Raw genomic sequence first — 27,142 nt, forward strand, 5'->3', positions numbered from 1 at the left:
ATAAGGTACCTTTTTCTGATCATGAGTGTTTGCGTGGAGTTTCTAGTGCGAATGGGGACATGGTGTTTGGGGGTGGGGTTTGGAAATTGAATACGAGGTTGTTGGAGGATGAGGAGGTGATGAGTGAGTTGGAGAAAAGGTATGCAAGTTGGAGGTGGCGTAAGCGTGATTTTGGTAGTGTGCTTGAATGGTGGGATTGGGTGAAATTACAGTTAAAAACTTTCTTTAAAAAATGGGGCTACAAAAAAGCTGCCAGATATCGTAATAGATTTAATGACTTAAGTAGACGGATTGATTGGTTGCGTGGGTGTGTTAGGAAAGGAATGGATATGTCTGATCAGCTTGAGGTTGCTAAGAATGAGTTAAAATGTCTTCTGGATGAAAAAGGTAAAGAGATTATTTACCGTACCAAGTTAGAGCATTTGGAAAAGAATGAAAAGTGCACCAGGTACTTTTTTAAAAAAATGAATGGAAGGAAGTTGGATTTGAGTGAAGTGGTAGGTGAAGATGGATCTAGTGTGGTTGGGAAGAATGTGTTGAATGAGGTGAATGGCTTCTATAGTAAGTTGTACGATGAGAAATGGATTGATCCTGGACTTGTGTCGCATGTATTGAGTGGTATGGAGAAGAGACTTGGTTCGGATGAATGTGATGCTTTGTGTGAGGATGTTATTTTGGATGAGGTGAGGAATGTTGTTATGAGTGCTAAAAAGAATAAGACGCCTGGGAAGGATGGGTTGCCTGTGGAGCTGTATGTGAAAGCTTGGGAGTTTTTGGGTAAGGACTTGACTGAGGTTTGTAGGTATATGTGGATGAATGGTGTTTTGTGTGACAGTATGAAAGAGGGTATAGTGGTTCTTGTGTTTAAGAAGGGTGAGAAAAAGCGTTTGGAGAACTGGAGACCCATATCATTGCTTAACGCTGATTATAAGGTCTACAGTAAATTGTTAGCAAATCGTATGCGTGAGGTGATTGGTAGGGTTGTGGAGGATGACCAAGTGTGTGCCGTGCCTGGTCGGAGTATAAGTGATAATTTGTTATTGTTAAGGGATATGCTTGGGGATTGTAAGACTAGAAAGCAGAAGTGTATGGTGTTAGCAATTGATTTCGAAAAGGCTTTTGATAGAGTTTCGCATGTGTTTCTGTTTAAAGTATTGGAGAGGATGGGTTTCCCTAGGGTTTTTCTGAATGGAGTTAAGTCTTTATATGATTATGTGTCAAGTGAGTTTTTAGTGAATGGATGGTTGTCTGACAAAGTGATGATTAGGTCTGGTGTAAGACAGGGGTGCCCTATGTCCCCTGTCTTGTTTGTATGTGTGATTGAGCCTTTGCTGTGTTTAGTGAGACGTGAGAAAATGATGAGAGGATTGTTAGTGCCTGGGAGTGGTGGTAAGCATGTGAAGGTGTTAGGTTACATGGATGATGTTGTGATGGTGAGTGAAAGTATGGCTTCAATGAGTAGGGTGAGGTTGCTTTTGGATTTTTTCTGTGGTGCATCAGGTTTTAGAGTTAACTGGACTAAGTGTAGTTTCAAATGCTTTGGAGATGACAGTATTCGTATGGAAGGTGTTAAGTATGAGGAGAGTGCAATTAAGGTTTTAGGGGTATTTTTCAATGATGATCTGAAAGGAAATGAGAGTTGGGACGAGTGTGGTATGCGTGTTGAGCGAAAATTGAATTTTTGGAGAATGAGAGATCTTTCTTTGCGGGGCAAAGTTCTAGTTATGAAAGCAGTGATCTTACCCATTCTGCTTTTTGTGGCCATAATTTTTCCATCCCCTTTTAGGAAAGTGAAGAGAGTTGAGAAAATGATTTTTTCCTTTTTCTGGTGCAGCAAGATGGAGAAGCTGAAGAGGGAAAGCCTTTATAAGGCCTGCCAGCATGGTGGTTTGGGATTTCCTAATGTTGAGGTTTTTTTAGGGCTCCATTATATTAAGACGATTGTGGTATTGTTGGGTAAAGGTAATAAGGGTGCATGTATGGCAAGTTATTCTGCAGGATGGATGTTGTATGGGTTAGGTTGGAGAAAGAGGGATGCGAGAGTGCCTGTGTCTTTTAAGTGTCCGGTGTGGTATGAGGTGATTGAGAAGTTTGTCAAGAAGTATGATTTGCTGAGTGTGCCGGTGGATGAGTTTAGAATGACTAAGAGGGTGTATAGGAAATTGTGTGCAAATGAGGTCGAGTCTAATATTGTTGGTTTGAGAGGGAATGAGGTTGCGGATGCTTGGAGAAAGTTGGGTATGTATGGGATGTCCAACAAACAGAAGGATGTAGTGTGGATGGCGTTTCACAATATTCTTCCAGTGAGAGACGTTCAAAAGAAGAGAGGTTTGATTAGGTCGGATGTTTGTCCAAGAGATGGATGTAATGGTTGTGAGACGGTTATGCATCTGATGTGGAATTGTGATTTTGCGCAAGACGTGTGGAAATGTGTAGGGGGGTTGTGTAGGAGTTTGGCAGGAGTGACTTTTGTGGATTGGCGTGTGGTTATGTTTGGTATTGGTGCAAGTGGACGTGTAAAGGAGAGAGTTTTGTGGTTAATTATGGCTTGTGTGTTAGAAAGTTTGTGGGATGTGAGGAATCTTTGTGTATTTAAAAGGAAATCAATTACAGTAAATGAATGTATTAGGATTATTCTTTCTAGGCTATTTTTGATTTACAAGATGGATAGTAGTAGCGGTGGTGGAACAGATGCCGAGGGAATATGGAAATTTAAAAAGTGGAGGCATATTGTAAAATTTCAGTGATCTTTTGGTTTATATTAATAAGATGTTCTTCTTTCTGTAATATTAGGTTACTTTATGCTTAATAAATATGGCCATGATGATGAGAAGTTTTTTTTGCAACAGTTTTGGTATATCCTACTGATTTGCTATAAAACTAACCTGAATGGTTTAAAAAAAAAAAAAAAAAAAAAATCTGTTCATATCAGTTTAATATCTGATACGTCCCCTATCTGGGGACCATATATTAAATGGATTTTTAGAACAGGGAGATGGAAAAAGAGCTTGCTCTGTCCACTCCACGCATTGACCTGGTATTGCAGTATCTCCAGGACCGGTGCACCCCTTCTTTAATGCAGTTTCTAAAATCAGAAAGAATTGAATTCAATGTTTTTTGTTCATTTTGCTTGTTTGTCGGATTTGGGGATGGACTCTTTGGCTTTGCTTTTCTTCTCCTCATTGGATTTTTCATGTTCAAAGTTGCAGAAGCCAGATTACAAGCTCATTTTGGTTCAACTTCAGCAACTGTGCATTGCATTGCCATGTAATGTGATGCAATGCTATCTTTCTAGCTCTCCCTTTTTACTTCCTTTTGGATAAACAGACATATTAGGCAAGCATTTTGGAGCTTTCACCTAAATAACTACAGGTGGTGAGATAAGCTGCACAATATAATTGACCTTTCAGTATATTGTTGCACACACACCATCTATTTAGCAAATGCCCTTGTTATCAACAGCAGCCTTTTAAACTCACCTGAGCTAACAGGTATGTGCGCTGGTTACTCTGCTGCGCTTAAAATTTCTTTTTTGGTTTGCTACAATGCCTTTTCTGAAACGTTGTCTCCTTCTGCTGGAACACTGACTTCTTTCATTTAATGCCTGCAGACTATAAAAGAGAACCCAACCCAAAAAGTTTGGTTGATTAGTCTGTAGCATTCTGTTAAACTGTTGCTTATGGCGGTCTCTGTGAGCTTCTCAGCGACATTCAGCCAGCCAGGTATCCTGCCTGCAGTAGATGGAATGTGGCAATGGAACGCTGGCTGCGCGTGTCATAATAGGCTCTGAGCCTTTATATACCTGTGCACAGCAGCAGCCACCTTCAGTCTGCTGCTGGACAGCCAGCAGCAGCAGCAGCAGGAGAGATATGTAATCAGGAGCCCTCCTGCTAAGGGTAGACAGCTGCTCGTTCCACCCCACCCCCCGCCTTAATTGGTTCTCCTCCCTTCCAACGGTGTTGAGGCGGGTGGGAACAGCAGGGGGTGAAGGTGCTGTGTTTAAAGAGGTGGAGTTATGCAGATCTAAAACGCGTGGATTGCAGCAGCAGCAAGCCGAAAAGTGCAGGCATGTAAGGGATCTAGAGGTTGACAACATGTCTTCTTAACGGGAGTCCAGGAGCTCATCTCCACAAATGGACTTTTCAGGATCCTTGGGTGGCTCCGTAGTTTGAAACCAATTCTGGTTATCGCTTCTCGGCCTTTTGGCTAAGATCAAGTGTAGTATCTGTTCTTATCAGTTTAATATCTGATACGTCCCCTATCTGGGGACCATATATTAAATGGATTTTTAGAACAGGGAGATGGAAAAAGAGCTTGCTCTGTCCACTCCACGCATTGACCTGGTATTGCAGTATCTCCAGGACCGGTGCACCCCTTCTTTAATGCAGTTTCTAAAATCAGAAAGAATTGAATTCAATGTTTTTTGTTCATTTTGCTTGTTTGTCGGATTTGGGGATGGACTCTTTGGCTTTGCTTTTCTTCTCCTCATTGGATTTTTCATGTTCAAAGTTGCAGAAGCCAGATTACAAGCTCATTTTGGTTCAACTTCAGCAACTGTGCATTGCATTGCCATGTAATGTGATGCAATGCTATCTTTCTAGCTCTCCCTTTTTACTTCCTTTTGGATAAACAGACATATTAGGCAAGCATTTTGGAGCTTTCACCTAAATAACTACAGGTGGTGAGATAAGCTGCACAATATAATTGACCTTTCAGTATATTGTTGCACACACACCATCTATTTAGCAAATGCCCTTGTTATCAACAGCAGCCTTTTAAACTCACCTGAGCTAACAGGTATGTGCGCTGGTTACTCTGCTGCGCTTAAAATTTCTTTTTTGGTTTGCTACAATGCCTTTTCTGAAACGTTGTCTCCTTCTGCTGGAACACTGACTTCTTTCATTTAATGCCTGCAGACTATAAAAGAGAACCCAACCCAAAAAGTTTGGTTGATTAGTCTGTGGCATTCTGTTAAACTGTTGCTTATGGCGGTCTCTGTGAGCTTCTCAGCGACATTCAGCCAGCCAGGTATCCTGCCTGCAGTAGATGGAATGTGGCAATGGAACGCTGGCTGCGCGTGTCATAATAGGCTCTGAGCCTTTATATACCTGTGCACAGCAGCAGCCACCTTCAGTCTGCTGCTGGACAGCCAGCAGCAGCAGCAGCAGGAGAGGTATGTAATCAGGAGCCCTCCTGCTAAGGGTAGACAGCTGCTCGTTCCACCCCACCCCCCGCCTTAATTGGTTCTCCTCCCTTCCAACGGTGTTGAGGCGGGTGGGAACAGCAGGGGGTGAAGGTGCTGTGTTTAAAGAGGTGGAGTTATGCAGATCTAAAACGCGTGGATTGCAGCAGCAGCAAGCCGAAAAGTGCAGGCATGTAAGGGATCTAGAGGTTGACAACATGTCTTCTTAACGGGAGTCCAGGAGCTCATCTCCACAAATGGACTTTTCAGGATCCTTGGGTGGCTCCGTAGTTTGAAACCAATTCTGGTTATCGCTTCTCGGCCTTTTGGCTAAGATCAAGTGTAGTATCTGTTCTTATCAGTTTAATATCTGATACGTCCCCTATCTGGGGACCATATATTAAATGGATTTTTAGAACAGGGAGATGGAAAAAGAGCTTGCTCTGTCCACTCCACGCATTGACCTGGTATTGCAGTATCTCCAGGACCGGTGCACCCCTTCTTTAATGCAGTTTCTAAAATCAGAAAGAATTGAATTCAATGTTTTTTGTTCATTTTGCTTGTTTGTCGGATTTGGGGATGGACTCTTTGGCTTTGCTTTTCTTCTCCTCATTGGATTTTTCATGTTCAAAGTTGCAGAAGCCAGATTACAAGCTCATTTTGGTTCAACTTCAGCAACTGTGCATTGCATTGCCATGTAATGTGATGCAATGCTATCTTTCTAGCTCTCCCTTTTTACTTCCTTTTGGATAAACAGACATATTAGGCAAGCATTTTGGAGCTTTCACCTAAATAACTACAGGTGGTGAGATAAGCTGCACAATATAATTGACCTTTCAGTATATTGTTGCACACACACCATCTATTTAGCAAATGCCCTTGTTATCAACAGCAGCCTTTTAAACTCACCTGAGCTAACAGGTATGTGCGCTGGTTACTCTGCTGCGCTTAAAATTTCTTTTTTGGTTTGCTACAATGCCTTTTCTGAAACGTTGTCTCCTTCTGCTGGAACACTGACTTCTTTCATTTAATGCCTGCAGACTATAAAAGAGAACCCAACCCAAAAAGTTTGGTTGATTAGTCTGTGGCATTCTGTTAAACTGTTGCTTATGGCGGTCTCTGTGAGCTTCTCAGCGACATTCAGCCAGCCAGGTATCCTGCCTGCAGTAGATGGAATGTGGCAATGGAACGCTGGCTGCGCGTGTCATAATAGGCTCTGAGCCTTTATATACCTGTGCACAGCAGCAGCCACCTTCAGTCTGCTGCTGGACAGCCAGCAGCAGCAGCAGCAGGAGAGGTATGTAATCAGGAGCCCTCCTGCTAAGGGTAGACAGCTGCTCGTTCCACCCCACCCCCCGCCTTAATTGGTTCTCCTCCCTTCCAACGGTGTTGAGGCGGGTGGGAACAGCAGGGGGTGAAGGTGCTGTGTTTAAAGAGGTGGAGTTATGCAGATCTAAAACGCGTGGATTGCAGCAGCAGCAAGCCGAAAAGTGCAGGCATGTAAGGGATCTAGAGGTTGACAACATGTCTTCTTAACGGGAGTCCAGGAGCTCATCTCCACAAATGGACTTTTCAGGATCCTTGGGTGGCTCCGTAGTTTGAAACCAATTCTGGTTATCGCTTCTCGGCCTTTTGGCTAAGATCAAGTGTAGTATCTGTTCTTATCAGTTTAATATCTGATACGTCCCCTATCTGGGGACCATATATTAAATGGATTTTTAGAACAGGGAGATGGAAAAAGAGCTTGCTCTGTCCACTCCACGCATTGACCTGGTATTGCAGTATCTCCAGGACCGGTGCACCCCTTCTTTAATGCAGTTTCTAAAATCAGAAAGAATTGAATTCAATGTTTTTTGTTCATTTTGCTTGTTTGTCGGATTTGGGGATGGACTCTTTGGCTTTGCTTTTCTTCTCCTCATTGGATTTTTCATGTTCAAAGTTGCAGAAGCCAGATTACAAGCTCATTTTGGTTCAACTTCAGCAACTGTGCATTGCATTGCCATGTAATGTGATGCAATGCTATCTTTCTAGCTCTCCCTTTTTACTTCCTTTTGGATAAACAGACATATTAGGCAAGCATTTTGGAGCTTTCACCTAAATAACTACAGGTGGTGAGATAAGCTGCACAATATAATTGACCTTTCAGTATATTGTTGCACACACACCATCTATTTAGCAAATGCCCTTGTTATCAACAGCAGCCTTTTAAACTCACCTGAGCTAACAGGTATGTGCGCTGGTTACTCTGCTGCGCTTAAAATTTCTTTTTTGGTTTGCTACAATGCCTTTTCTGAAACGTTGTCTCCTTCTGCTGGAACACTGACTTCTTTCATTTAATGCCTGCAGACTATAAAAGAGAACCCAAACCAAAAAGTTTGGTTGATTAGTCTGTGGCATTCTGTTAAACTGTTGCTTATGGCGGTCTCTGTGAGCTTCTCAGCGACATTCAGCCAGCCAGGTATCCTGCCTGCAGTAGATGGAATGTGGCAATGGAACGCTGGCTGCGCGTGTCATAATAGGCTCTGAGCCTTTATATACCTGTGCACAGCAGCAGCCACCTTCAGTCTGCTGCTGGACAGCCAGCAGCAGCAGCAGCAGGAGAGGTATGTAATCAGGAGCCCTCCTGCTAAGGGTAGACAGCTGCTCGTTCCACCCCACCCCCCGCCTTAATTGGTTCTCCTCCCTTCCAACGGTGTTGAGGCGGGTGGGAACAGCAGGGGGTGAAGGTGCTGTGTTTAAAGAGGTGGAGTTATGCAGATCTAAAACGCGTGGATTGCAGCAGCAGCAAGCCGAAAAGTGCAGGCATGTAAGGGATCTAGAGGTTGACAACATGTCTTCTTAACGGGAGTCCAGGAGCTCATCTCCACAAATGGACTTTTCAGGATCCTTGGGTGGCTCCGTAGTTTGAAACCAATTCTGGTTATCGCTTCTCGGCCTTTTGGCTAAGATCAAGTGTAGTATCTGTTCTTATCAGTTTAATATCTGATACGTCCCCTATCTGGGGACCATATATTAAATGGATTTTTAGAACAGGGAGATGGAAAAAGAGCTTGCTCTGTCCACTCCACGCATTGACCTGGTATTGCAGTATCTCCAGGACCGGTGCACCCCTTCTTTAATGCAGTTTCTAAAATCAGAAAGAATTGAATTCAATGTTTTTTGTTCATTTTGCTTGTTTGTCGGATTTGGGGATGGACTCTTTGGCTTTGCTTTTCTTCTCCTCATTGGATTTTTCATGTTCAAAGTTGCAGAAGCCAGATTACAAGCTCATTTTGGTTCAACTTCAGCAACTGTGCATTGCATTGCCATGTAATGTGATGCAATGCTATCTTTCTAGCTCTCCCTTTTTACTTCCTTTTGGATAAACAGACATATTAGGCAAGCATTTTGGAGCTTTCACCTAAATAACTACAGGTGGTGAGATAAGCTGCACAATATAATTGACCTTTCAGTATATTGTTGCACACACACCATCTATTTAGCAAATGCCCTTGTTATCAACAGCAGCCTTTTAAACTCACCTGAGCTAACAGGTATGTGCGCTGGTTACTCTGCTGCGCTTAAAATTTCTTTTTTGGTTTGCTACAATGCCTTTTCTGAAACGTTGTCTCCTTCTGCTGGAACACTGACTTCTTTCATTTAATGCCTGCAGACTATAAAAGAGAACCCAACCCAAAAAGTTTGGTTGATTAGTCTGTGGCATTCTGTTAAACTGTTGCTTATGGCGGTCTCTGTGAGCTTCTCAGCGACATTCAGCCAGCCAGGTATCCTGCCTGCAGTAGATGGAATGTGGCAATGGAACGCTGGCTGCGCGTGTCATAATAGGCTCTGAGCCTTTATATACCTGTGCACAGCAGCAGCCACCTTCAGTCTGCTGCTGGACAGCCAGCAGCAGCAGCAGCAGGAGAGGTATGTAATCAGGAGCCCTCCTGCTAAGGGTAGACAGCTGCTCGTTCCACCCCACCCCCCGCCTTAATTGGTTCTCCTCCCTTCCAACGGTGTTGAGGCGGGTGGGAACAGCAGGGGGTGAAGGTGCTGTGTTTAAAGAGGTGGAGTTATGCAGATCTAAAACGCGTGGATTGCAGCAGCAGCAAGCCGAAAAGTGCAGGCATGTAAGGGATCTAGAGGTTGACAACATGTCTTCTTAACGGGAGTCCAGGAGCTCATCTCCACAAATGGACTTTTCAGGATCCTTGGGTGGCTCCGTAGTTTGAAACCAATTCTGGTTATCGCTTCTCGGCCTTTTGGCTAAGATCAAGTGTAGTATCTGTTCTTATCAGTTTAATATCTGATACGTCCCCTATCTGGGGACCATATATTAAATGGATTTTTAGAACAGGGAGATGGAAAAAGAGCTTGCTCTGTCCACTCCACGCATTGACCTGGTATTGCAGTATCTCCAGGACCGGTGCACCCCTTCTTTAATGCAGTTTCTAAAATCAGAAAGAATTGAATTCAATGTTTTTTGTTCATTTTGCTTGTTTGTCGGATTTGGGGATGGACTCTTTGGCTTTGCTTTTCTTCTCCTCATTGGATTTTTCATGTTCAAAGTTGCAGAAGCCAGATTACAAGCTCATTTTGGTTCAACTTCAGCAACTGTGCATTGCATTGCCATGTAATGTGATGCAATGCTATCTTTCTAGCTCTCCCTTTTTACTTCCTTTTGGATAAACAGACATATTAGGCAAGCATTTTGGAGCTTTCACCTAAATAACTACAGGTGGTGAGATAAGCTGCACAATATAATTGACCTTTCAGTATATTGTTGCACACACACCATCTATTTAGCAAATGCCCTTGTTATCAACAGCAGCCTTTTAAACTCACCTGAGCTAACAGGTATGTGCGCTGGTTACTCTGCTGCGCTTAAAATTTCTTTTTTGGTTTGCTACAATGCCTTTTCTGAAACGTTGTCTCCTTCTGCTGGAACACTGACTTCTTTCATTTAATGCCTGCAGACTATAAAAGAGAACCCAACCCAAAAAGTTTGGTTGATTAGTCTGTGGCATTCTGTTAAACTGTTGCTTATGGCGGTCTCTGTGAGCTTCTCAGCGACATTCAGCCAGCCAGGTATCCTGCCTGCAGTAGATGGAATGTGGCAATGGAACGCTGGCTGCGCGTGTCATAATAGGCTCTGAGCCTTTATATACCTGTGCACAGCAGCAGCCACCTTCAGTCTGCTGCTGGACAGCCAGCAGCAGCAGCAGCAGGAGAGGTATGTAATCAGGAGCCCTCCTGCTAAGGGTAGACAGCTGCTCGTTCCACCCCACCCCCCGCCTTAATTGGTTCTCCTCCCTTCCAACGGTGTTGAGGCGGGTGGGAACAGCAGGGGGTGAAGGTGCTGTGTTTAAAGAGGTGGAGTTATGCAGATCTAAAACGCGTGGATTGCAGCAGCAGCAAGCCGAAAAGTGCAGGCATGTAAGGGATCTAGAGGTTGACAACATGTCTTCTTAACGGGAGTCCAGGAGCTCATCTCCACAAATGGACTTTTCAGGATCCTTGGGTGGCTCCGTAGTTTGAAACCAATTCTGGTTATCGCTTCTCGGCCTTTTGGCTAAGATCAAGTGTAGTATCTGTTCTTATCAGTTTAATATCTGATACGTCCCCTATCTGGGGACCATATATTAAATGGATTTTTAGAACAGGGAGATGGAAAAAGAGCTTGCTCTGTCCACTCCACGCATTGACCTGGTATTGCAGTATCTCCAGGACCGGTGCACCCCTTCTTTAATGCAGTTTCTAAAATCAGAAAGAATTGAATTCAATGTTTTTTGTTCATTTTGCTTGTTTGTCGGATTTGGGGATGGACTCTTTGGCTTTGCTTTTCTTCTCCTCATTGGATTTTTCATGTTCAAAGTTGCAGAAGCCAGATTACAAGCTCATTTTGGTTCAACTTCAGCAACTGTGCATTGCATTGCCATGTAATGTGATGCAATGCTATCTTTCTAGCTCTCCCTTTTTACTTCCTTTTGGATAAACAGACATATTAGGCAAGCATTTTGGAGCTTTCACCTAAATAACTACAGGTGGTGAGATAAGCTGCACAATATAATTGACCTTTCAGTATATTGTTGCACACACACCATCTATTTAGCAAATGCCCTTGTTATCAACAGCAGCCTTTTAAACTCACCTGAGCTAACAGGTATGTGCGCTGGTTACTCTGCTGCGCTTAAAATTTCTTTTTTGGTTTGCTACAATGCCTTTTCTGAAACGTTGTCTCCTTCTGCTGGAACACTGACTTCTTTCATTTAATGCCTGCAGACTATAAAAGAGAACCCAACCCAAAAAGTTTGGTTGATTAGTCTGTGGCATTCTGTTAAACTGTTGCTTATGGCGGTCTCTGTGAGCTTCTCAGCGACATTCAGCCAGCCAGGTATCCTGCCTGCAGTAGATGGAATGTGGCAATGGAACGCTGGCTGCGCGTGTCATAATAGGCTCTGAGCCTTTATATACCTGTGCACAGCAGCAGCCACCTTCAGTCTGCTGCTGGACAGCCAGCAGCAGCAGCAGCAGGAGAGGTATGTAATCAGGAGCCCTCCTGCTAAGGGTAGACAGCTGCTCGTTCCACCCCACCCCCCGCCTTAATTGGTTCTCCTCCCTTCCAACGGTGTTGAGGCGGGTGGGAACAGCAGGGGGTGAAGGTGCTGTGTTTAAAGAGGTGGAGTTATGCAGATCTAAAACGCGTGGATTGCAGCAGCAGCAAGCCGAAAAGTGCAGGCATGTAAGGGATCTAGAGGTTGACAACATGTCTTCTTAACGGGAGTCCAGGAGCTCATCTCCACAAATGGACTTTTCAGGATCCTTGGGTGGCTCCGTAGTTTGAAACCAATTCTGGTTATCGCTTCTCGGCCTTTTGGCTAAGATCAAGTGTAGTATCTGTTCTTATCAGTTTAATATCTGATACGTCCCCTATCTGGGGACCATATATTAAATGGATTTTTAGAACAGGGAGATGGAAAAAGAGCTTGCTCTGTCCACTCCACGCATTGACCTGGTATTGCAGTATCTCCAGGACCGGTGCACCCCTTCTTTAATGCAGTTTCTAAAATCAGAAAGAATTGAATTCAATGTTTTTTGTTCATTTTGCTTGTTTGTCGGATTTGGGGATGGACTCTTTGGCTTTGCTTTTCTTCTCCTCATTGGATTTTTCATGTTCAAAGTTGCAGAAGCCAGATTACAAGCTCATTTTGGTTCAACTTCAGCAACTGTGCATTGCATTGCCATGTAATGTGATGCAATGCTATCTTTCTAGCTCTCCCTTTTTACTTCCTTTTGGATAAACAGACATATTAGGCAAGCATTTTGGAGCTTTCACCTAAATAACTACAGGTGGTGAGATAAGCTGCACAATATAATTGACCTTTCAGTATATTGTTGCACACACACCATCTATTTAGCAAATGCCCTTGTTATCAACAGCAGCCTTTTAAACTCACCTGAGCTAACAGGTATGTGCGCTGGTTACTCTGCTGCGCTTAAAATTTCTTTTTTGGTTTGCTACAATGCCTTTTCTGAAACGTTGTCTCCTTCTGCTGGAACACTGACTTCTTTCATTTAATGCCTGCAGACTATAAAAGAGAACCCAAACCAAAAAGTTTGGTTGATTAGTCTGTGGCATTCTGTTAAACTGTTGCTTATGGCGGTCTCTGTGAGCTTCTCAGCGACATTCAGCCAGCCAGGTATCCTGCCTGCAGTAGATGGAATGTGGCAATGGAACGCTGGCTGCGCGTGTCATAATAGGCTCTGAGCCTTTATATACCTGTGCACAGCAGCAGCCACCTTCAGTCTGCTGCTGGACAGCCAGCAGCAGCAGCAGCAGGAGAGGTATGTAATCAGGAGCCCTCCTGCTAAGGGTAGACAGCTGCTCGTTCCACCCCACCCCCCGCCTTAATTGGTTCTCCTCCCTTCCAACGGTGTTGAGGCGGGTGGGAACAGCAGGGGGTGAAGGTGCTGTGTTTAAAGAGGTGGAGTTATGCAGATCTAAAACGCGTGGATTGCAGCAGCAGCAAGCCGAAAAGTGCAGGCATGTAAGGGATCTAGAGGTTGACAACATGTCTTCTTAACGGGAGTCCAGGAGCTCATCTCCACAAATGGACTTTTCAGGATCCTTGGGTGGCTCCGTAGTTTGAAACCAATTCTGGTTATCGCTTCTCGGCCTTTTGGCTAAGATCAAGTGTAGTATCTGTTCTTATCAGTTTAATATCTGATACGTCCCCTATCTGGGGACCATATATTAAATGGATTTTTAGAACAGGGAGATGGAAAAAGAGCTTGCTCTGTCCACTCCACGCATTGACCTGGTATTGCAGTATCTCCAGGACCGGTGCAGCCCTTCTTTAATGCAGTTTCTAAAATCAGAAAGAATTGAATTCAATGTTTTTTGTTCATTTTGCTTGTTTGTCGGATTTGGGGATGGACTCTTTGGCTTTGCTTTTCTTCTCCTCATTGGATTTTTCATGTTCAAAGTTGCAGAAGCCAGATTACAAGCTCATTTTGGTTCAACTTCAGCAACTGTGCATTGCATTGCCATGTAATGTGATGCAATGCTATCTTTCTAGCTCTCCCTTTTTACTTCCTTTTGGATAAACAGACATATTAGGCAAGCATTTTGGAGCTTTCACCTAAATAACTACAGGTGGTGAGATAAGCTGCACAATATAATTGACCTTTCAGTATATTGTTGCACACACACCATCTATTTAGCAAATGCCCTTGTTATCAACAGCAGCCTTTTAAACTCACCTGAGCTAACAGGTATGTGCGCTGGTTACTCTGCTGCGCTTAAAATTTCTTTTTTGGTTTGCTACAATGCCTTTTCTGAAACGTTGTCTCCTTCTGCTGGAACACTGACTTCTTTCATTTAATGCCTGCAGACTATAAAAGAGAACCCAACCCAAAAAGTTTGGTTGATTAGTCTGTGGCATTCTGTTAAACTGTTGCTTATGGCGGTCTCTGTGAGCTTCTCAGCGACATTCAGCCAGCCAGGTATCCTGCCTGCAGTAGATGGAATGTGGCAATGGAACGCTGGCTGCGCGTGTCATAATAGGCTCTGAGCCTTTATATACCTGTGCACAGCAGCAGCCACCTTCAGTCTGCTGCTGGACAGCCAGCAGCAGCAGCAGCAGCAGGAGAGGTATGTAATCAGGAGCCCTCCTGCTAAGGGTAGACAGCTGCTCGTTCCACCCCACCCCCCGCCTTAATTGGTTCTCCTCCCTTCCAACGGTGTTGAGGCGGGTGGGAACAGCAGGGGGTGAAGGTGCTGTGTTTAAAGAGGTGGAGTTATGCAGATGTAAAACGCGTGGATTGCAGCAGCAGCAAGCCGAAAAGTGCAGGCATGTAAGGGATCTAGAGGTTGACAACATGTCTTCTTAACGGGAGTCCAGGAGCTCATCTCCACAAATGGACTTTTCAGGATCCTTGGGTGGCTCCGTAGTTTGAAACCAATTCTGGTTATCGCTTCTCGGCCTTTTGGCTAAGATCAAGTGTAGTATCTGTTCTTATCAGTTTAATATCTGATACGTCCCCTATCTGGGGACCATATATTAAATGGATTTTTAGAACAGGGAGATGGAAAAAGAGCTTGCTCTGTCCACTCCACGCATTGACCTGGTATTGCAGTATCTCCAGGACCGGTGCACCCCTTCTTTAATGCAGTTTCTAAAATCAGAAAGAATTGAATTCAATGTTTTTTGTTCATTTTGCTTGTTTGTCGGATTTGGGGATGGACTCTTTGGCTTTGCTTTTCTTCTCCTCATTGGATTTTTCATGTTCAAAGTTGCAGAAGCCAGATTACAAGCTCATTTTGGTTCAACTTCAGCAACTGTGCATTGCATTGCCATGTAATGTGATGCAATGCTATCTTTCTAGCTCTCCCTTTTTACTTCCTTTTGGATAAACAGACATATTAGGCAAGCATTTTGGAGCTTTCACCTAAATAACTACAGGTGGTGAGATAAGCTGCACAATATAATTGACCTTTCAGTATATTGTTGCACACACACCATCTATTTAGCAAATGCCCTTGTTATCAACAGCAGCCTTTTAAACTCACCTGAGCTAACAGGTATGTGCGCTGGTTACTCTGCTGCGCTTAAAATTTCTTTTTTGGTTTGCTACAATGCCTTTTCTGAAACGTTGTCTCCTTCTGCTGGAACACTGACTTCTTTCATTTAATGCCTGCAGACTATAAAAGAGAACCCAACTCAAAAAGTTTGGTTGATTAGTCTGTGGCATTCTGTTAAACTGTTGCTTATGGCGGTCTCTGTGAGCTTCTCAGCGACATTCAGCCAGCCAGGTATCCTGCCTGCAGTAGATGGAATGTGGCAATGGAACGCTGGCTGCGCGTGTCATAATAGGCTCTGAGCCTTTATATACCTGTGCACAGCAGCAGCCACCTTCAGTCTGCTGCTGGACAGCCAGCAGCAGCAGCAGCAGCAGGAGAGGTATGTAATCAGGAGCCCTCCTGCTAAGGGTAGACAGCTGCTCGTTCCACCCCACCCCCCGCCTTAATTGGTTCTCCTCCCTTCCAACGGTGTTGAGGCGGGTGGGAACAGCAGGGGGTGAAGGTGCTGTGTTTAAAGAGGTGGAGTTATGCAGATCTAAAACGCGTGGATTGCAGCAGCAGCAAGCCGAAAAGTGCAGGCATGTAAGGGATCTAGAGGTTGACAACATGTCTTCTTAACGGGAGTCCAGGAGCTCATCTCCACAAATGGACTTTTCAGGATCCTTGGGTGGCTCCGTAGTTTGAAACCAATTCTGGTTATCGCTTCTCGGCCTTTTGGCTAAGATCAAGTGTCGTATCTGTTCTTATCAGTTTAATATCTGATACGTCCCCTATCTGGGGACCATATATTAAATGGATTTTTAGAACAGGGAGATGGAAAAAGAGCTTGCTCTGTCCACTCCACGCATTGACCTGGTATTGCAGTATCTCCAGGACCGGTGCACCCCTTCTTTAATGCAGTTTCTAAAATCAGAAAGAATTGAATTCAATGTTTTTTGTTCATTTTGCTTGTTTGTCGGATTTGGGGATGGACTCTTTGGCTTTGCTTTTCTTCTCCTCATTGGATTTTTCATGTTCAAAGTTGCAGAAGCCAGATTACAAGCTCATTTTGGTTCAACTTCAGCAACTGTGCATTGCATTGCCATGTAATGTGATGCAATGCTATCTTTCTAGCTCTCCCTTTTTACTTCCTTTTGGATAAACAGACATATTAGGCAAGCATTTTGGAGCTTTCACCTAAATAACTACAGGTGGTGAGATAAGCTGCACAATATAATTGACCTTTCAGTATATTGTTGCACACACACCATCTATTTAGCAAATGCCCTTGTTATCAACAGCAGCCTTTTAAACTCACCTGAGCTAACAGGTATGTGCGCTGGTTACTCTGCTGCGCTTAAAATTTCTTTTTTGGTTTGCTACAATGCCTTTTCTGAAACGTTGTCTCCTTCTGCTGGAACACTGACTTCTTTCATTTAATGCCTGCAGACTATAAAAGAGAACCCAACCCAAAAAGTTTGGTTGATTAGTCTGTGGCATTCTGTTAAACTGTTGCTTATGGCGGTCTCTGTGAGCTTCTCAGCGACATTCAGCCAGCCAGGTATCCTGCCTGCAGTAGATGGAATGTGGCAATGGAACGCTGGCTGCGCGTGTCATAATAGGCTCTGAGCCTTTATATACCTGTGCACAGCAACAGCCAACTTCAGTCTGCTGCTGGACAGCCAGCAGCAGCAGCAGCAGGAGAGGTATGTAATCAGGAGCCCTCCTGCTAAGGGTAGACAGCTGCTCGTTCCACCCCACCCCCCGCCTTAATTGGTTCTCCTCCCTTCCAACGGTGTTGAGGCGGGTGGGAACAGCAGGGGGTGAAGGTGCTGTGTTTAAAGAGGTGGAGTTATGCAGATCTAAAACGCGTGGATTGCAGCAGCAGCAAGCCGAAAAGTGCAGGCATGTAAGGGATCTAGAGGTTGACAACATGTCTTCTTAACGGGAGTCCAGGAGCTCATCTCCACAAATGGACTTTTCAGGATCCTTGGGTGGCTCCGTAGTTTGAAACCAATTCTGGTTATCGCTTCTCGGCCTTTTGGCTAAGATCAAGTGTAGTATCTGTTCTTATCAGTTTAATATCTGATACGTCCCCTATCTGGGGACCATATATTAAATGGATTTTTAGAACAGGGAGATGGAAAAAGAGCTTGCTCTGTCCACTCCACGCATTGACCTGGTATTGCAGTATCTCCAGGACCGGTGCACCCCTTCTTTAATGCAGTTTCTAAAATCAGAAAGAATTGAATTCAATGTTTTTTGTTCATTTTGCTTGTTTGTCGGATTTGGGGATGGACTCTTTGGCTTTGCTTTTCTTCTCCTCATTGGATTTTTCATGTTCAAAGTTGCAGAAGCCAGATTACAAGCTCATTTTGGTTCAACTTCAGCAACTGTGCATTGCATTGCCATGTAATGTGATGCAATGCTATCTTTCTAGCTCTCCCTTTTTACTTCCTTTTGGATAAACAGACATATTAGGCAAGCATTTTGGAGCTTTCACCTAAATAACTACAGGTGGTGAGATAAGCTGCACAATATAATTGACCTTTCAGTATATTGTTGCACACACACCATCTATTTAGCAAATGCCCTTGTTATCAACAGCAGCCTTTTAAACTCACCTGAGCTAACAGGTATGTGCGCTGGTTACTCTGCTGCGCTTAAAATTTCTTTTTTGGTTTGCTACAATGCCTTTTCTGAAACGTTGTCTCCTTCTGCTGGAACACTGACTTCTTTCATTTAATGCCTGCAGACTATAAAAGAGAACCCAACCCAAAAAGTTTGGTTGATTAGTCTGTGGCATTCTGTTAAACTGTTGCTTATGGCGGTCTCTGTGAGCTTCTCAGCGACATTCAGCCAGCCAGGTATCCTGCCTGCAGTAGATGGAATGTGGCAATGGAACGCTGGCTGCGCGTGTCATAATAGGCTCTGAGCCTTTATATACCTGTGCACAGCAGCAGCCACCTTCAGTCTGCTGCTGGACAGCCAGCAGCAGCAGCAGCAGGAGAGGTATGTAATCAGGAGCCCTCCTGCTAAGGGTAGACAGCTGCTCGTTCCACCCCACCCCCCGCCTTAATTGGTTCTCCTCCCTTCCAACGGTGTTGAGGCGGGTGGGAACAGCAGGGGGTGAAGGTGCTGTGTTTAAAGAGGTGGAGTTATGCAGATCTAAAACGCGTGGATTGCAGCAGCAGCAAGCCGAAAAGTGCAGGCATGTAAGGGATCTAGAGGTTGACAACATGTCTTCTTAACGGGAGTCCAGGAGCTCATCTCCACAAATGGACTTTTCAGGATCCTTGGGTGGCTCCGTAGTTTGAAACCAATTCTGGTTATCGCTTCTCGGCCTTTTGGCTAAGATCAAGTGTCTTGCCTGAGAGGATCCTTGTGTGTCTCCCTCTTAGCCTAGCAGCTTATGCTGCTTGCTGCTTTTGGGAGGGAGGTGAGAGGAAACGAGCTGCGATCATGGCGGTTATTCGCTTCGCGGAGCCCGGAGAAGCCCGGGTAAAATATGGAATCCGGATCGATTGTGATGCCGTGGATGATGATAAATTCACACTGAGACATGTGGTTAATGATGTCCTTTTTGGAATACTGGAGGTGAAGAAAGAAGAAATCCTCTGCCTGCAGCAGTCAAGATGCAAATTCACCCTGGTTTTTTCTACAATGTTTTCCTGTAACAACTTCTATGCCTGTCTGAAGATGAATAAGCAGAGGGAGGAGCTGTCTGGACTCACTTTCACTATCCTATACTCTGCTGGTGAGTTGCCTCTTACTCTGTTTATGTATAATCCCCATGTGCCCCTGGAGCTGATTTACATATTCTTGAGGAAGCACTGTACAGTTATCAAACCTGCTGTGAAAGTACTGAATGAAGCAGGGCTCTGGTCAGGCAAATATAAGTTTGTGGTGAAGTTTCATGAGAGCCTGGATGAGCCTGGAGGAATTCATTACCCTCCATCAAATTTCTCCATAGGCAGGGAGAGAGGCTACCTCTTTTTTCCCAATGCACCCAGATTCTGCAGACATTGCTGGAGATACGGACATACTCAAACAGACTGTACCTCTATTGCAGAGCATGTGTGCAGGAAATGTAACCAAGTCGGCCACTCTAGCAACCAGTGCACAAATGTGATAGTCTGCAATCTCTGTGGAGAGAAAGGTCACGCTTTCAAAGACTGTAATTTGAGACCTAAAACTTATGCGGGTGTTGCACAGAGAAATGTGGATCTTCCCCAGCCGGAGTTTATACAGGATGAGCTGGATGAGATGACCAGTGAAGAGGTGGAGGAGAGGAGGAGACTTGCAGAAGATGATAAATGCAGACAGCGTGCAGAGGTTATAGCAGAGGCAACTAGGTTGAGAGTCACACAAAACACTCAAGGAAGCAGCAGAGTTCATGCAGTAAATAAACATCAGACTGAAGTAACTGACTGTATGGAAGTGAGCTCCGTGCAGGAGGCAGAGGCTGATGTGCCAAATATGGCAGTTACTATGGGAGGTGAAGAAGATGTGGAATCCAGCTTATCCAAAACACCAATTATAAAGTGGGATGAGAGTCCATCAGACCCAGAGAGTGAATGTGGTCAGGGGGACCATACATCCAGAAGACAGGCGGACTCAGAAGAGGAAGAGTTATCCACGCCAAAAAAACAAAGGAGGAATCCTTCCCCTTTAAGTGTAGGAAGCATTAGCCCCATGAGAGTGTACCCTACAGCCCTTGATCCCCAAAATGAACCTTTTTTAGGGGAAGGAGCGGGCTACACCGTCTGCATATCCGGCGTACCCCCTCCAGAAGGACTAGGATGAAGAACAAATGGGCATGCTGTCGTGACCTGCCTCACCAAATTGAGAGATGGGTTCCCAAGCTGCTCAAGTGGCAATCCTGTCACTAAATGTTAGACAAATTAAATCAGTACCAAGAAGAACTATGATTTTAGATTTTCTAAAAAATTTACATGCAGATATTTATTGCTTACAGGAATGTGGGATTTCTGAATCTCTGGACGACAACGTGTGGCCGCAAGGCCAATGTGTCTGGTCGGGGTCTGTTGAAAATAAAAACAGTGGGGTTGGGATTTTATTGGGGAATAGGGGGTTGGAAATAGAATCTTACACAGTTGTGGAGGCTGGGAGGTGTTTGGTATGTGAAATAAACTGTAGAGGGTGGAGATTTAAAATACTTAATATGTATGCCCCAGTAGGAAAAGAAGAAAGGCTGGAGCTTTTTGAAAAGATGTGTTTTTTTCTTTCTGGGAAAATACCCATTGTTTGTGTTGGGGATTTTAATTGTGTGACGGAAGGAGAAAAGGTGGATGTCACTGGGAAAAAGTTAAAAAATCTAATAGAGGATTTCTCTTTTGTTGATGCTGCTGAGATAATGTTGGGAAAACCTCCTCCTGCCACATATAAAGCAGATAGGGGGGGCATTGAATCGAGGATTGATCGTATTCTTTTCTCTAATCATATTGTTTGTAAAAAGTTCCAGCAGGATGACGTTATTTTTTCGGATCATGTGTGTATGAGAGCACTTTTGGAAGATACAGTTTCCTTTGCATATGGAAGAGGTGTGTGGAAACTAAATGTGCGGTTGTTAGAGGATCACAGGATTATGAAAGATTTCAGAAGGATGTATGTGAAGTGGAAGGATCGGAAGAGGGATTTTGTGAATGTGCTGGAATGGTGGGACTGGATGAAGAAGGAAATAAGTTTTTTCTTCAAGAAATGGGGAAAGAGGAAAGGAGCCAATAACAGGAAGAAATTTAATGAGTTAAGTATGAAGTTAGAGTGGCTGAGGAAACTAAGAATGATTGGAATTGAAGTGGATGATTTGATGTGTCAGGTGAGAAATGATATTAAAAACTTTATTAATGAGAAGGGCAAAGAAATCATTTACAGGTCCAAAATTGAGCATTTGGAAAAAAATGAAAAATGTACTAGGTTCTTTTTCAAAAAAGTGTTTGGGAAGAAAGTGGATATGGATGAGGTGAAGAATGTGAATGGTGTGTATGTCAAGGGGAAGGAGGTGATGAAAGAGGTTGAATTGTTTTACAAGGAGTTGTATGGGTCAAAATGGATTGATGAGGGGATGATGAATGATGTGTTGGGAAAATTGGAAGGACATTTGAGTGAGGATGAGGGTGAGCTGCTGGATGATGAGATTGTACTAGATGAAGTGAAGATGGTGGTGATGTCTGCAAGTAAAAATAAGACTCCTGGAAAAGATGGTTTGCCTGTAGAGTTGTATATGAAAGAATGGGATACTTTGGGTAAAGACTTACTTGAGGTATGTCGGTATATTTTTCAGAATAATGTTTTGAGTGAATCTATGAGAGAAGGGGTAGTTGTTCTGATTCACAAGAAGGGTGATCGAAAGGATTTGGGAAATTGGAGGCCTATTACCCTTTTGAATGTGGATTATAAAGTTTTCAGCAAATTACTCGCAAATAGGATGCGTAATGTAATTGATCGTGTGATCGGAGAGGATCCAGTGTGTTCAATACCTGGTAGGAGTATGAATGACAACTTGATTTTGTTGAGGGATGTGATTGGTGATTGTTTGAGTCGCAAACAGAAATGTATGTTGTTTTCAGTAGATTTTGAGAAGGCTTTTGACAGAGTGTCGCATTTTTTCATGTTTAATGTTTTGGCGAGGATGGGGTTTTCTAGAAATTTTGTGAGTTGTGTGAGAAGTCTGTACAGTAATGTGTCAAGTGAGTTTCTGGTGAACGGGTGGTTGAGTGATAAGGTTTGGGTTAAGTCTGGAGTGCGGCAGGGGTGTCCCATGTCCCCTATTCTGTTTATAAGTGTGATTGAGGTTTTTTTGTGTATGGTAAGGAAAGATAAGGTCATGAGAGGTGTGCTGATTCCTGGGAGTGGAGGAAAAGATGTGAGAATTTTGGGATATATGGATGATGTGGTGATAGTGAATGAAAACATGGCTGCAATGAATAGGGCCAGATTAATGTTAAGCATGTTTTGTAGTGCCTCAGCGTTTAGAGTAAATTGGGGAAAATGCTCCTTTAAATGCTTTGGAGATAACAACATCAAGATGGATGAGGTAACGTGTGAGGAAGGGGCAATTAAGGTATTAGGGATTAAATTTAATGAAAATCTAAAGGGAAATGAAAGCTGGGATGATTGTGGGAAGAGAATGGAGCAGAAGTTGAACTTTTGGAGGATGAGGGAACTAACTTTGACAGGTAAGGTGTTAATCATCAAAGCAGTAGTATTGCCGATCCTGTTGTTTGTGGCAAATGTGTACCCCGCTGCATCTAGGAAGATCAGAAAAACAGAGAAAATAATCTTTAACTTCCTTTGGGGAAGTCGTATGGAGAAGTTGAAGAGAGAGCATGTTTATAAGATATGTGTGAATGGTGGCCTAGATTTTCCAAATGTTGAGTTCTTTTTAGGTGTGAGTTACGTGAAAATGATTGTGGTATGTTTGGGGAAGGATAATAAATGTGCTTGCATGATGAAGTATTCTGCTGGTTGGATGTTTTATGGTTTGAATTGGTTTCAGAGAGATGCCACAGTGCCGGTTGCTTTTAATTGTCCTGTATGGTATGAAATTGTAGAGAAATTCATCAGAAAGTTTGATTTGCTGTCTGTAGGTATGAATGAGTTTAGGAATAAGAAAAAAGTGATCATGAAGGTGCGAGATAGAGAGATTGTTTGTAACATTGTGGGGTTGAGAGGTGAGGATGTATCTGATATGTGGAAGAAATTAGGAACACAAGGTATGTCAAATAGACAGAAAGACATTGCATGGATGATGTTGCATGACATTTTGCCTGTGAGGGAGGTACAAAAGAGGCGTGATTTGATCAGGACAGAAGTATGTCCGAGAGATGGATGTGGTGCAAAAGAGTATATTAGACACTTGGTATGGGATTGTGATTTTGCATATGATGTGTGGAAAGGTATGGGAAGTCTATGTAATGAACTGGCAGGAGTGACGTATGTAAATTGGAAGGTTGCAATGTTCGGTATGGGTGCTTGTAGTAGGTTCAAAGACAGAGTTCTGTGGCTTTTGACAGTGTGTGTGATAGAAAGTTTATGGGATGCAAGAAACTTGTTAGTGTTTAAAAGGAAAACAATGTCGGTAAATGAGTGTTTAAAGTTGATTCTGTCAAGGATGTATGTGATCTATCTATGGGATAAAAAGTGTGGAAATATTATTGATGCAGAAGGAATATGGAAGTTCAAGAAATGGAGATTTCTTGTAAAGTACAAATAGAATAAGTAATTTTGTTGTAGTTCCTTTTTGGTTCAATTCAAAATCCTTTAAAAAATTTTATAAAAAAAAAAAAAAAATAAAAAATCCATGATATGATGAGAGGTTGCCTATCATACAAGCTTGCATGAGCCAATTTGATAAAGCACAGCCAATCTGACATGGGAAAAAAAAAAAAAAAAAAAAAAAAAATCTGTTCTTATCAGTTTAATATCTGATACGTCCCCTATCTGGGGACCATATATTAAATGGATTTTTAGAACAGGGAGATGGAAAAAGAGCTTGCTCTGTCCACTCCACGCATTGACCTGGTATTGCAGTATCTCCAGGACCGGTGCACCCCTTCTTTAATGCAGTTTCTAAAATCAGAAAGAATTGAATTCAATGTTTTTTGTTCATTTTGCTTGTTTGTCGGATTTTGGGATGGACTCTTTGGCTTTGCTTTTCTTCTCCTCATTGGATTTTTCATGTTCAAAGTTGCAGAAGCCAGATTACAAGCTCATTTTGGTTCAACTTCAGCAACTGTGCATTGCATTGCCATGTAATGTGATGCAATGCTATCTTTCTAGCTCTCCCTTTTTACTTCCTTTTGGATAAACAGACATATTAGGCAAGCATTTTGGAGCTTTCACCTAAATAACTACAGGTGGTGAGATAAGCTGCACAATATAATTGACCTTTCAGTATATTGTTGCACACACACCATCTATTTAGCAAATGCCCTTGTTATCAACAGCAGCCTTTTAAACTCACCTGAGCTAACAGGTATGTGCGCTGGTTACTCTGCTGCGCTTAAAATTTCTTTTTTGGTTTGCTACAATGCCTTTTCTGAAACGTTGTCTCCTTCTGCTGGAACACTGACTTCTTTCATTTAATGCCTGCAGACTATAAAAGAGAACCCAACCCAAAAAGTTTGGTTGATTAGTCTGTGGCATTCTGTTAAACTGTTGCTTATGGCGGTCTCTGTGAGCTTCTCAGCGACATTCAGCCAGCCAGGTATCCTGCCTGCAGTAGATGGAATGTGGCAATGGAACGCTGGCTGCGCGTGTCATAATAGGCTCTGAGCCTTTATATACCTGTGCACAGCAGCAGCCACCTTCAGTCTGCTGCTGGACAGCCAGCAGCAGCAGCAGCAGCAGGAGAGGTATGTAATCAGGAGCCCTCCTGCTAAGGGTAGACAGCTGCTCGTTCCACCCCACCCCCCGCCTTAATTGGTTCTCCTCCCTTCCAACGGTGTTGAGGCGGGTGGGAACAGCAGGGGGTGAAGGTGCTGTGTTTAAAGAGGTGGAGTTATGCAGATCTAAAATGCGTGGATTGCAGCAGCAGCAAGCCGAAAAGTGCAGGCATGTAAGGGATCTAGAGGTTGACAACATGTCTTCTTAACGGGAGTCCAGGAGCTCATCTCCACAAATGGACTTTTCAGGATCCTTGGGTGGCTCCGTAGTTTGAAACCAATTCTGGTTATCGCTTCTCGGCCTTTTGGCTAAGATCAAGTGTAGTATCTGTTCTTATCAGTTTAATATCTGATACGTCCCCTATCTGGGGACCATATATTAAATGGATTTTTAGAACAGGGAGATGGAAAAAGAGCTTTCTCTGTCCACTCCACGCATTGACCTGGTATTGCAGTATCTCCAGGACCGGTGCACCCCTTCTTTAATGCAGTTTCTAAAATCAGAAAGAATTGAATTCAATGTTTTTTGTTCATTTTGCTTGTTTGTCGGATTTTGGGATGGACTCTTTGGCTTTGCTTTTCTTCTCCTCATTGGATTTTTCATGTTCAAAGTTGCAGAAGCCAGATTACAAGCTCATTTTGGTTCAACTTCAGCAACTGTGCATTGCATTGCCATGTAATGTGATGCAATGCTATCTTTCTAGCTCTCCCTTTTTACTTCCTTTTGGATAAACAGACATATTAGGCAAGCATTTTGGAGCTTTCACCTAAATAACTACAGGTGGTGAGATAAGCTGCCCAATATAATTGACCTTTCAGTATATTGTTGCACACACACCATCTATTTAGCAAATGCCCTTGTTATCAACAGCAGCCTTTTAAACTCACCTGAGCTAACAGGTATGTGCGCTGGTTACTCTGCTGCGCTTAAAATTTCTTTTTTGGTTTGCTACAATGCCTTTTCTGAAACGTTGTCTCCTTCTGCTGGAACACTGACTTCTTTCATTTAATGCCTGCAGACTATAAAAGAGAACCCAACCCAAAAAGTTTGGTTGATTAGTCTGTGGCATTCTGTTAAACTGTTGCTTATGGCGGTCTCTGTGAGCTTCTCAGCGACATTCAGCCAGCCAGGTATCCTGCCTGCAGTAGATGGAATGTGGCAATGGAACGCTGGCTGCGCGTGTCATAATAGGCTCTGAGCCTTTATATACCTGTGCACAGCAGCAGCCACCTTCAGTCTGCTGCTGGACAGCCAGCAGCAGCAGCAGCAGGAGAGGTATGTAATCAGGAGCCCTCCTGCTAAGGGTAGACAGCTGCTCGTTCCACCCCACCCCCCGCCTTAATTGGTTCTCCTCCCTTCCAACGGTGTTGAGGCGGGTGGGAACAGCAGGGGGTGAAGGTGCTGTGTTTAAAGAGGTGGAGTTATGCAGATCTAAAACGCGTGGATTGCAGCAGCAGCAAGCCGTAAAGTGCAGGCATGTAAGGGATCTAGAGGTTGACAACATGTCTTCTTAACGGGAGTCCAGGAGCTCATCTCGACAAATGGACTTTTCAGGATCCTTGGGTGGCTCCGTAGTTTGAAACCAATTCTGGTTATCGCTTCTCGGCCTTTTGGCTAAGATCAAGTGTAGTATCTGTTCTTATCAGTTTAATATCTGATACGTCCCCTATCTGGGGACCATATATTAAATGGATTTTTAGAACAGGGAGATGGAAAAAGAGCTTGCTCTGTCCACTCCACGCATTGACCTGGTATTGCTGTATCTCCAGGACCGGTGCACCCCTTCTTTAATGCAGTTTCTAAAATCAGAAAGAATTGAATTCAATGTTTTTTGTTCATTTTGCTTGTTTGTCGGATTTTGGGATGGACTCTTTGGCTTTGCTTTTCTTCTCCTCATTGGATTTTTCATGTTCAAAGTTGCAGAAGCCAGATTACAAGCTCATTTTGGTTCAACTTCAGCAACTGTGCATTGCATTGCCATGTAATGTGATGCAATGCTATCTTTCTAGCTCTCCCTTTTTACTTCCTTTTGGATAAACAGACATATTAGGCAAGCATTTTGGAGCTTTCACCTAAATAACTACAGGTGGTGAGATAAGCTGCACAATATAATTGACCTTTCAGTATATTGTTGCACACACACCATCTATTTAGCAAATGCCCTTGTTATCAACAGCAGCCTTTTAAACTCACCTGAGCTAACAGGTATGTGCGCTGGTTACTCTGCTGCGCTTAAAATTTCTTTTTTGGTTTGCTACAATGCCTTTTCTGAAACGTTGTCTCCTTCTGCTGGAACACTGACTTCTTTCATTTAATGCCTGCAGACTATAAAAGAGAACCCAACCCAAAAAGTTTGGTTGATTAGTCTGTGGCATTCTGTTAAACTGTTGCTTATGGCGGTCTCTGTGAGCTTCTCAGCGACATTCAGCCAGCCAGGTATCCTGCCTGCAGTAGATGGAATGTGGCAATGGAACGCTGGCTGCGCGTGTCATAATAGGCTCTGAGCC

At 43.5% G+C, this 27,142-nt stretch overlaps 15 non-coding genes across 15 annotated transcripts; all 15 read left to right on the forward strand.

The window, feature by feature from the left end:
- The first annotated feature begins 2,889 nt into the window (after nt 1-2,889).
- On the forward strand, nt 2,890-3,071 carry LOC141150780 (U2 spliceosomal RNA). The gene has a single exon (XR_012246896.1). It is a non-coding gene; the product is annotated as a U2 spliceosomal RNA (small nuclear RNA).
- Nucleotides 3,072-4,186: 1,115 nt separating this feature from the next.
- On the forward strand, nt 4,187-4,377 carry LOC141274182 (U2 spliceosomal RNA). The gene has a single exon (XR_012322470.1). It is a non-coding gene; the product is annotated as a U2 spliceosomal RNA (small nuclear RNA).
- Nucleotides 4,378-5,492: 1,115 nt separating this feature from the next.
- On the forward strand, nt 5,493-5,683 carry LOC141274183 (U2 spliceosomal RNA). Its single transcript, XR_012322471.1, has one exon. It is a non-coding gene; the product is annotated as a U2 spliceosomal RNA (small nuclear RNA).
- Nucleotides 5,684-6,798: 1,115 nt separating this feature from the next.
- On the forward strand, nt 6,799-6,989 carry LOC141274184 (U2 spliceosomal RNA). The gene has a single exon (XR_012322472.1). It is a non-coding gene; the product is annotated as a U2 spliceosomal RNA (small nuclear RNA).
- A 1,115-nt stretch (nt 6,990-8,104) lies between these two features.
- Nucleotides 8,105-8,295, forward strand: LOC141274185 (U2 spliceosomal RNA). Its single transcript, XR_012322473.1, has one exon. It is a non-coding gene; the product is annotated as a U2 spliceosomal RNA (small nuclear RNA).
- Nucleotides 8,296-9,410: 1,115 nt separating this feature from the next.
- LOC141274186 (U2 spliceosomal RNA) lies at nt 9,411-9,601 on the forward strand. The gene has a single exon (XR_012322474.1). It is a non-coding gene; the product is annotated as a U2 spliceosomal RNA (small nuclear RNA).
- Nucleotides 9,602-10,716: 1,115 nt separating this feature from the next.
- LOC141274187 (U2 spliceosomal RNA) lies at nt 10,717-10,907 on the forward strand. Its single transcript, XR_012322475.1, has one exon. It is a non-coding gene; the product is annotated as a U2 spliceosomal RNA (small nuclear RNA).
- Nucleotides 10,908-12,022: 1,115 nt separating this feature from the next.
- On the forward strand, nt 12,023-12,213 carry LOC141274188 (U2 spliceosomal RNA). The gene has a single exon (XR_012322476.1). It is a non-coding gene; the product is annotated as a U2 spliceosomal RNA (small nuclear RNA).
- Nucleotides 12,214-13,328: 1,115 nt separating this feature from the next.
- On the forward strand, nt 13,329-13,519 carry LOC141149548 (U2 spliceosomal RNA). The gene has a single exon (XR_012245840.1). It is a non-coding gene; the product is annotated as a U2 spliceosomal RNA (small nuclear RNA).
- A 1,118-nt stretch (nt 13,520-14,637) lies between these two features.
- On the forward strand, nt 14,638-14,828 carry LOC141274189 (U2 spliceosomal RNA). The gene has a single exon (XR_012322477.1). It is a non-coding gene; the product is annotated as a U2 spliceosomal RNA (small nuclear RNA).
- A 1,118-nt stretch (nt 14,829-15,946) lies between these two features.
- On the forward strand, nt 15,947-16,137 carry LOC141149939 (U2 spliceosomal RNA). The gene has a single exon (XR_012246216.1). It is a non-coding gene; the product is annotated as a U2 spliceosomal RNA (small nuclear RNA).
- A 1,115-nt stretch (nt 16,138-17,252) lies between these two features.
- Nucleotides 17,253-17,443, forward strand: LOC141274191 (U2 spliceosomal RNA). The gene has a single exon (XR_012322479.1). It is a non-coding gene; the product is annotated as a U2 spliceosomal RNA (small nuclear RNA).
- Nucleotides 17,444-23,614: 6,171 nt separating this feature from the next.
- On the forward strand, nt 23,615-23,805 carry LOC141150757 (U2 spliceosomal RNA). The gene has a single exon (XR_012246877.1). It is a non-coding gene; the product is annotated as a U2 spliceosomal RNA (small nuclear RNA).
- A 1,118-nt stretch (nt 23,806-24,923) lies between these two features.
- Nucleotides 24,924-25,114, forward strand: LOC141150010 (U2 spliceosomal RNA). The gene has a single exon (XR_012246284.1). It is a non-coding gene; the product is annotated as a U2 spliceosomal RNA (small nuclear RNA).
- Nucleotides 25,115-26,229: 1,115 nt separating this feature from the next.
- On the forward strand, nt 26,230-26,420 carry LOC141149704 (U2 spliceosomal RNA). Its single transcript, XR_012245993.1, has one exon. It is a non-coding gene; the product is annotated as a U2 spliceosomal RNA (small nuclear RNA).
- The last annotated feature ends 722 nt before the right edge of the window (nt 26,421-27,142 follow it).

The sequence above is a fragment of the Phyllobates terribilis genome, unplaced genomic scaffold (assembly GCF_046119375.1).
Source record: "Phyllobates terribilis strain yellow unplaced genomic scaffold, ASM4611937v1 Scaffold_5__5_contigs__length_657084704, whole genome shotgun sequence".
In the NCBI taxonomy this organism is placed as follows: domain Eukaryota; kingdom Metazoa; phylum Chordata; class Amphibia; order Anura; family Dendrobatidae; genus Phyllobates; species Phyllobates terribilis.